Genomic DNA, 9027 nt, shown 5'->3' with positions numbered 1-9027 from the left:
CTGAATGGACATGGTTTTCTGTAGGTGGATTCGCCAGGCTCGAAGTTATTAATCTTGCCATGCATAATCTGTTGATAAGCATAACTAACAAGACTTGTTAATTTTTTTACAACAATTAATAAAGTATCATTCATCAAAAGACAGTTTGCCCTTCTCAAGTCAATGGTTCGTGGCAATGAACTATTGTGTTGGGTAGCTATAGCCTTTTTGGTGACACGTGACTTGGGGCGTATCTCTGTAGTCTGGGGGTGGGTCTTGGTCGTAGGAATCCATTTTGTAGTCATGTAATCTGAAAGTGCGAGAATTCGCAAAATGCCCGTTTTCACCACAGAAAAGGCATTCTTTATCTTTTCTGGAATTCTTTATCGGAGTAAAAACAGGGGTCGGAGTTAGTGTTACCGGAGGAGGAAAAGTAGTAATTTCTGCTTCGATTGCTGTGCTATTTTTAGCAGCTGCTATTTCGGACTGGGGCTGAGGTCTGTTACGGTTTTTAACTTGCAAGCTACAGTCCAGTTTAATGCATTGTTCTATGAAAGTCCTGAAGGTAGTACCCTCTAGCTCCCAGTCAGGTAGGACCAAGTTTAAATCTGTAGACAGTTCTGGTCTTCAACCAGTGACAAAAGCTGTTTTAAATGGTCCTGAATTACTTGTATCCCAAATCCTGTATTCTCCCTGGAATTCCATTCCAGAAAACTCCTTCCAAACTGTTTCAAACACTTCATCATAATCTGTGAGATCTTTTAAATGGTTTTGAACACAGGCTGTTGTTTTTGTCACTTCAACTTTAAGCTGTTTGGTGCTTAATGGGTTAAGTTTTACACTTTGTCTGCCACTAGGTTCATCTTTTTCGTAATTATCATTGTTCAATTTAACAGGCTTCCTTTGTTTAACAATCTCGGAGTCTGTTAAAGCTGCCATGAGAGGCTTTTGAATCAGGGCCAGCAGCATGTCTTGGTCGGTCTTAGAGTGAGACAACAGTTTGTTTTCGGGGACAAGAGTCCTTGAGCCGCGAACGGACAGATAGTCTATTTGGCCAGACACCCCTTGTGGAGTTCCTATCAGGGTATTCATAGTTTTCATGTCACTAGCGGCCTGCAACAGTGCCGGAGCTGGCACTGGTACAGTTTTAGTTAAAATCATTTCTGCAGCTGCCTGTGGCGGTGCTGTTTGCTTTGGAGAATTGAGATATAGCTGATGTTTTAAAACCAGGGGCGAAATTCTCCGTTATCGGCGGAAACTCCGCCGATCGGCGCAAAAAACGGCGCAAATCCCACTTGCGTCACGTCATAAAAATGGGCCGATAGTCTGCGGCCCGAAATGGGCTAGCAGCGACGTAACGGGATCCGCGCTTGCGCAGTGGTTCACGCCGTGCAGCGTCATACGCGCTGCACGGCGTGACGGCTCATAAGGCCGCGCAGCTCCCCCCCACCCGACCGGAACACCCGACCGCAACACCCGACTTGATGGCTGGCCGTCGCTCAGCCCCGAGGTTCGAGTCACGCGATGTGGAGGCGCTCCTGGACGCGGTGGAGCAGAGGAGGGACGCCCTGTATCCCGGGCACGGCCGCAGAGTTGCCCCACGCCACAGCCGGCGTCTGTGGAGGGAGGTGGCAGAGGCCGTCACCGCTGTGGCCCTAACACCACGGACAGGCACCCAGTGCCACAAGAAGGTGAACGACCTCGTCAGAGCAGGCAGGGTGAGCCTCCCCATATCCCCCCTCCCCATATCCCCCATATCCCCCCTCCCCCATATCCCCCCTCCCCCATATCCCCCCTCCCCATATCCCCCATATCCCCCCTCCCCCATATCCCCCCTCCCCCATATCCCCCATATTCCCCCTCCCCCATATCCCCCTCCTCCATATCCCCCATATCCCCCCTCCCCCATATCCCCCCCTCCCCCATATCCCCCTCCCCCATATCCCCCCCTCCCCATATCCCCCCTCCCCATATCCCCCCTCCCCCATATCCCCCCTCCCCCATATCCCCCCTCCCCATATCCCCCCCTCCCCCATATCCCCCCTCCCCCATATCCCCCCCTCCCCCATATCCCCCCTCCCCCATATCCCCCATATCCCCAAGTGAATCCAGCCCTAACCTTAACCTCTGCAATGCACGCGCAACCGATGGCGTGCATTCATATACCTGCCTAACACTGTTGCCTTTTACCCCTGCCACCACCCCCCCCCCCCACAGGAGAAGCGCGCACACAACAATAGGGAGCATGTGAGGACTGGAGGAGGGCCCGCTGATGAGAGGCCACTGACCGTACACGAGGAAAGGGCCCTGGAACTGGCTGGCGGACCTGAGGACCGGGAGGTTGCTGATGCAGAGGTCGGGGCCCCACGAGCAAGTGAGCCACCAACAGCCCGTCCCCATATCCCCCCTCCCCTATATCCCCCTCCCCCGTATCACCTGATCACTGCCTGATGTCTAACCATGCATGCTTCATTGTGTATCGCAGGACCAAACGTCCAGGCACCCATCCCCGCAGATGCAGACCGCCCGCAGGATGCCCCTCGGAGACCACGGGAGACGGAGAGACCCGCACCCTCCAGCATGCGACGCCCGCAGGATGCCCCTCGGAGACCACGGGAGACGGAGAGACCCGCACCCTCCAGCATGCGACGCCCGCAGGATGCCCCTCGGAGACCACGGGAGACGGAGAGACCCGCACCCTCCAGCATGCGACGCCCGCAGGATGCCCCTCGGAGACCACAGGAGACGGAGAGACCCGCACCCTCCAGCATGCGACGCCCGCAGGATGCCCCTCGGAGACCACGGGAGACGGAGAGACCCGCACCCTCCAGCATGCGACGCCCGCAGGATGCCCCTCGCACACCACGGGAGACGGAGAGACCTGGAGCAACAGGGAGACGACACCCCCGTCACGTGCGGGAGCGACCACCCAGCGATGAGGGGGGCAGCCACAGGCCCCCGTCACATCCGAGCCAGGACACCACTAACCAGGACACCACTATCCAGGACACCCCTACCCGGGACACCACTACCCAGGACACCCCTACCCGGGACACCACTACCCAGGACACCCCTACCCGGGAAGACGAAATACCGGACAGTGACTCAGAGTGGATGGGTGGAGACGAACCCCCACCCCAAAGTGCCATGGACTCAGAGTGGGACGAAGAGCACGACACAACGCCACTGCTGTCACCAACACCCTCCACCATCGCAGAAACACTCACCACGGTTGGGCACTTTAGTGATGAGGCGTCTGGTACACTCACTGGTGCGCACAACACAGCCGTCCCGGTACAGCAGGTGGAGGTAGGAGCAGCAGAGGGACCGGGCGGTCGGAGGGCAGCCCAGGCCAAGCGAACATCTGCCGCCCAGATGGATCCCGGGTTCCTGCAGTTACCACACCCACACATAGATCCGATGCAACCACCGACACGGAGACGAGCGAATAGGGTGACGGGTGGCTTGCGGCGGCTGCGGTCGCAGGTGGAGGAGTCCACCCGCGTCCAGGAGCTGGGAGTGGTCCCGGTCATGCGTGCCACCCAGGCTGACACCGCACGGGTGGCGTCCGCGGTGGAGGCAATGGGTGCGACGGTGTCAGACATGGGGAACGGTTTGCGAGGCCTGGGGCCTTCCGTGCAGGCGGCGTCTGTGGCCCAGGAAATGGCTGCCCTCTCACAGGAGGCCATGAGCCAGTGCCAGATGGCAGAGGCGCTCAACGCCATAGCCCAGTCTCAGCAGGCCATGGCCCAGTCTCAGCAGGCCATGGCCCAGTCTCAGCAGGCCATAGCCCAGTCTCTGCAGGCCATGGCCCAGTCTCTGCAGGCCATGGCCCAGTCTCAGCAGGCCATGGCCCAGTCTCTGCAGGCCATGGCCCAGTCTCAGCAGGCCATCGCTGAGGGCATCGGCGCCAGTGGCCATGTGCGAGCTGGCGTCGCACTGTCGCAGACAGGGTTCGACAACCCCCTGGGCTCCATGGCTGCAAACCTGCAGACCCCTGTCGATACCAGCACGGGCCTCCAGGACTGGCAGCGCCAGATGTCGGGGGCGCGTCGGATGGCCAGTCCGTTCGCATCCCCCACCCATGTAGAGGCCTGGGGGCCATCGGGCACCCCGAGGGAGGAGGAGGTGGTGTGGTCCGTCCCGGCTCCCTCTGTAGGGGAGGTCCCGGTACACCGCGACACCTCGGACTCCCCCCCTTCCGTCCCAGGTGCATCGGGTGGCGGGCAGGACAGGCTGGCAGCTCGCCATCCCAGTCGCCCGGGCCGCAGCCTGGCCCATCTTGGCCAGGACGCCCCAGGAAACGGCTGCCAAAGGGATCCGGTGTCGGAGGGCAGGAATCACAGGAGTCCACCTCCAGTTCTGCTGTACCGTCTGGGGAACCACGTAGACGTAGTCAAAGGGCCCGTAAGGCCAAACAATTAGACACTGAGTAAGTTGGCACGGGTGCAGGGCACAGATGAGTTTTAGGGGCTAGGGCACGTGCATGAACTCCTTTGGTTATTAAAGTCAATGTTAAACCTACCGAAGCTGCCTTTGTGCTCTGTCCAAAGTGTGCGGGCGTGTCATGTACGTTGAGCGCAAGTGTGTGTGTGACAGGTGGTCTTACCTCAGCCCCAGGTGAGTCTGCCCCCTTCCCCCTGGGCCGTCATCAACATCCCCCGGGCAGAGGACGGGACCGTGCGCTGCAGTGTCACAGCCGCATGCAGGGATGGTCCGGGTGGATGGTGGTACTGTGGCCATGGGTCAGACATAGTCCAACGATGTAGAGCCAGGAGCTCATCGGAGGCGGGTTGTCATCATCCTCCATGGCCTGCGATAGACACGCGTCCACCCGCAACTGGGTGAGCCCGGCCCGTTGTGCCGCCGGTGGATCGGCAATTGGGGGTGGGGGGGTGGTGTGCATGCGGGTGGGGTGTGTGGGGTTGGGGAGGGGGGTGAGGGTGCTGGGTGGGTGGATGGGTGGGGGGTGTGGGTGGTCGGCTGTTGTCATGGTGTGCGGTCTGTGGCCATACTACCCGATTCCCACGCCCATCTAGTCAGTGAAGCGGGCGTCTATCAGTCTGTCCCGTGCCCGCTGGGCCAGCCGGTAACGGTGGACAGCCACCCGCCTGTGTCTACCCCGTCTGCCCTGACCATTGCCCCCATCCCCCTCATCTGGGGAGGACTGGGCCTCTTCCTGCTGCTCCTCCACTCCGCCCTCCTCTGCCTGCGGCACATCGCCCCTCTGCTGGGCTATGTTGTGCAGGACGCAGCACACCACAATGATGCGGCCGACCCTATCTGACCGATACTGGAGGGCGCCCCCAGAGAGGTCCAGGCACCTGAAACGCATCTTCAGCACGCCAAAGCACCTCTCGATCACTCCCCTTGTCGCTACATGGGCATCATTGTAGCGGTTCTCCGCCTCATTGCGTGGCCTCCGTATAGGCGTCATCAGCCACGATCGCAATGGGTAGCCCCTGTCGCCCAGCAACCAGCCCCTCAGCCGGGGATGGCGTCCCTCGTACATGCCGGGGATGGATGACCGCGACAACACGAATGAGTCGTGTACACTGCCTGGGTGACGGGCGCAGACGTGCAGGATCATCATGCGGTGGTCGCAGACCACCTGTACGTTCATTGAATAGGTCCCCTTCCTATTAGTGAACACGGCCCTGTTCTCTGCAGGTGGCCGCACGGCGACGTGCATCCCATCGATCGCGCCCTGGACCATGGGGAACCCGGCAACGGCAGAGAAGCCCACGGCCCGGGCATCTTGGCTGGCCCGGTCCACGGGGAAGCGGATGTAGCGGTGCGCCATGGCATAAAGGGCATCTGTCACTGCCCGGATGCACCGATGCACCGATGTCTGCGATATGCCGGACAGGTCCCCACTCGGTGCCTGGAATGACCCCGTTGCATAAAAGTTCAGGGCCACCGTAACCTTGACGGACACGGGGAGAGGGTGTCCCCCACCAGTGCCACGCGGTGACAGGTGTGCCAGCAGGTGGCAGATGTGTGCCACGGTTTCCCGGCTCATCCGGAGTCTCCTCCTGCATTCCCGGTCCGTGAGGTCCTGGTATGACTGCCGGGGCCGGTACACACGGGGCGCCCTCGGGTGCCTCCGTTGCCGTGGGGCCACGACGTCCTCCTCCCCCTCCTCGTCCTGTCGGTCAGGTGTCCCTCCAGCCTGGGCGGCTGCCGCCTGCCCCTCTGCGGCAGCCTGCGCCGCCTCTCTGGCACGCTCCTCCTCCTCCTCCTCATCCAGGGCAACATAGACATGAGCGGCTGCCACCACGGCGGCCAACATCGCTGGATGGTCTGAAAACATGACGGCCTGGTGGGGGGGAGGGGAACGACGACATGTCATCATTGCCCATATCCCCTCCTCCCCCCAGCCAGGTGGCATGGACCGCATGGGTCCAACTGTTGGAGGCTGGCACCTGGCCAGGTGGACCAACTCATTTGCCCTCCCATCACCCACCCCGGCACGGACCACCTCCCCAACCCCCAACCTCCACCCCAGCACGGACCCCCCCCCCCAACCTCCACCCCGGCACGGACCCCCTCCCCAACCTCCACCCCAGCACGGACCCCCCCCCCCCAACCTCCACCCCGGCACGGACCCCCTCCCCAACCCCCAACCTCCACCCCAGCACGGACCCCCCCCCAACCTCCACCCCGTCACGGACCCCCTCCCCAACCCCCAACCTCCACCCCAGCACGGACCCCCCCCCCCCAACCTCCACCCCGGCACGGACCCCCCCCCCAACCTCCACCCCGGCACGGACCCCCTCCCCAACCCCCAACCTCCACCCCAGCACGGACCCCCCCCCCCAACCTCCACCCCAGCACGGACCCCCTCCCCAAACTCCACCCCAGCACGGACCCCCCCCCAACCTCCACCCCGGCACGGACCCCCTCCCGGCACTCCCCCGGAGCCCAGCCTACTCTAACCACCCCCCCTCCCCCGCCGCACACACACACACACAAGCCGAGACACACCTCTCCTCACGCAATCAGTCTGCGGCCACGCCATTTCCTGCCCAGAGCCAACCCCCCAGGCCGTCACTCACCTCCTCGCTGGTCGGCGTGAGCCTGGAGCACCGGGTCACGCCGATGAAAAGGAGGTTTGATTCACGTCGACGTGAACGGTCATCACGTCGACGGGACTTCGGCCCATCCGGAAGGGAGAATATCGGCAGGCCGAAAATCGGCTGCCTTGCGCAGACCCGTGACATTCTCCGCGGCAGCGGCGCCATTAACGCCCCGCCGACTTTTCTCCCTTCGGAGACTTCGGCGGGGGCGGGGGCGGGATTCACGGCGGCCAACGGCCATTCTCCGACCCGGCGGGGGGTCGGAGAATGACGCCCCAGATTTGTCGACTTTTGAGCTGTTAAATTTTCTGTAAGCAATTTGTTGTGACATTTCATGGTGTTCATTTCATTCTCCAAAGTACACTTTTCTTTAAGTAAATGGCTGTTTTCGGTTTTTAGCCCGTCATTTTGTGATTTTAACTGTTGAACTGTGGGTTCTGAGTCAGTATTTCTCTTTTGGAGTTCACCAATTTGAGAATAGTAATTGCTGAGTTCTTCAGTTGCAGTCTGCCAATAGTATTTCAGGTTGATCAGGTTTTCGAGCTTAGATTTTGCAGCTCGCAATTGGCCACGAGTTTTTCTTTGGCAGATTTAAGTTCGCAATTGTGTTTTGTGTTTGTGATTGTTTCTTGTCGCTTATGGAGCTGTCCCATTACTATAAAAGACCATTTCATACGTCTTTTATCGGTCAATCGTGTAGTTTTTCCCAAGACTCTTTTTATGTCATCAATGGACCATTGTCCCTTAGGAATGTTGTTTTAGATTCAATTTTCGTAGCTACTTTGGACAATCCAAAATGTCTATTAATAAAAGATCTAAGATCTCCCAAAGTTTTGTCAATAGATACCTCTGGTACAGCTCGGCCTCCATTTGAGGTTGTAGGAAGCTTTGATGTATCCTTAGATGAGGGAGGGGCTTTTTTTGGACATTCATCTGCCATAACTCTTCCGAGAAACTTCGAATTTGGGTCGCAAACAGGTGGTCATAACCGGAACTCAGATATCGACGAATCGCCCAACCAAATTCAACGCTGATACGTCGTGCCCTATTCCAAATCACACCGAACAACATGTCTGTTGATTATATGTTGTGCGCCGGTGTACCCGAATTAATAGTCCTCCTTATAAGTTCTTTTAGGAGGGGGACATTTCATGAGCAGTTGTGGTTTTAAGACTTTTAATGAGGTAAAAGGTGGTTTCTTACCCAGTCGCCGATGTTCGGCCTTCCGATTTCTTCTGGCCTTTCTTCAGTCTTCTTGGCTGGCTCGGCAATTGCCTTGTCCCCACTCTGCCAACTACGCCAAATTGATAGATCTACACTTTCTGTTATTGCACATATATTTCTGTGATGCCACACCATGCAACTAACAATGTAGAATCTTTGACTATATTTTTCGGTGCAAAGTAATTTTATTTGATCTCTATTGATCGATTATAAAAGAAATTCTTGTTACAGAATTGACAAGGTTCTCAGTTCAGCCCTTTCCTGCAAAAAACTGTTGAGAATCAGATTATCCTTAGTAACTTACAGATGACTTGATTCAAAATACTGTAACAGTAATGGTTTCTTTGCATGAAGCAAGACAGCTGCGTAGGCTAAAGTAGATCGTAGAAAGTAGGGCGCTAGATATTAGATAGAAGATAGCTTCCAGGCAAAAAGTATAGGATGATTCTAGAATGAAATAACAGCCTAAAACTATTACCTTTAAGGAATTTGTTATCGGTCTAAGCCAATCTATTCCTACCCCTGTAACATGTTGATTGGTTTGGATGAGTCTTCAATACATTTGATTCGATAATTGGGTTGTCATTCTTCAATATGCAACATTAACTTAGAATTATCAGCCATGTTGCTTCTGTGAATTCTTTAGTAAGTATTGGTATGCGAAATCCATTCTTGTCATGGACTGGTATGCGCTTTATTCTATAATTCCTTCTTTCGGACAATGGAAGGCTCATATGATCACTAA

At 57.3% G+C, this 9027-nt stretch overlaps 1 long non-coding RNA gene across 3 annotated transcripts in view; it reads left to right on the top strand.

Annotated features, from left to right (window-relative positions):
- The first annotated feature begins 201 nt into the window (after positions 1-201).
- The window catches only part of LOC140429777 (uncharacterized), a 90250-nt gene continuing 81424 nt past the window's right edge, over positions 202-9027 (top strand). For 2 of the 3 annotated variants that reach the window (XR_011949192.1, XR_011949190.1), the window contains exon 1: positions 202-476. This is a non-coding gene — a long non-coding RNA (uncharacterized lncRNA). Of the gene's footprint in view, positions 570-9027 lie in introns of all 3 variants that reach the window. The other variant, XR_011949191.1, reaches the window with a different exon arrangement.

This window comes from Scyliorhinus torazame, chromosome 9, assembly GCF_047496885.1.
Source record: "Scyliorhinus torazame isolate Kashiwa2021f chromosome 9, sScyTor2.1, whole genome shotgun sequence".
NCBI lineage: Eukaryota > Metazoa > Chordata > Chondrichthyes > Carcharhiniformes > Scyliorhinidae > Scyliorhinus > Scyliorhinus torazame.
This window is presented reverse-complemented; position numbering and strand designations above follow the sequence as displayed.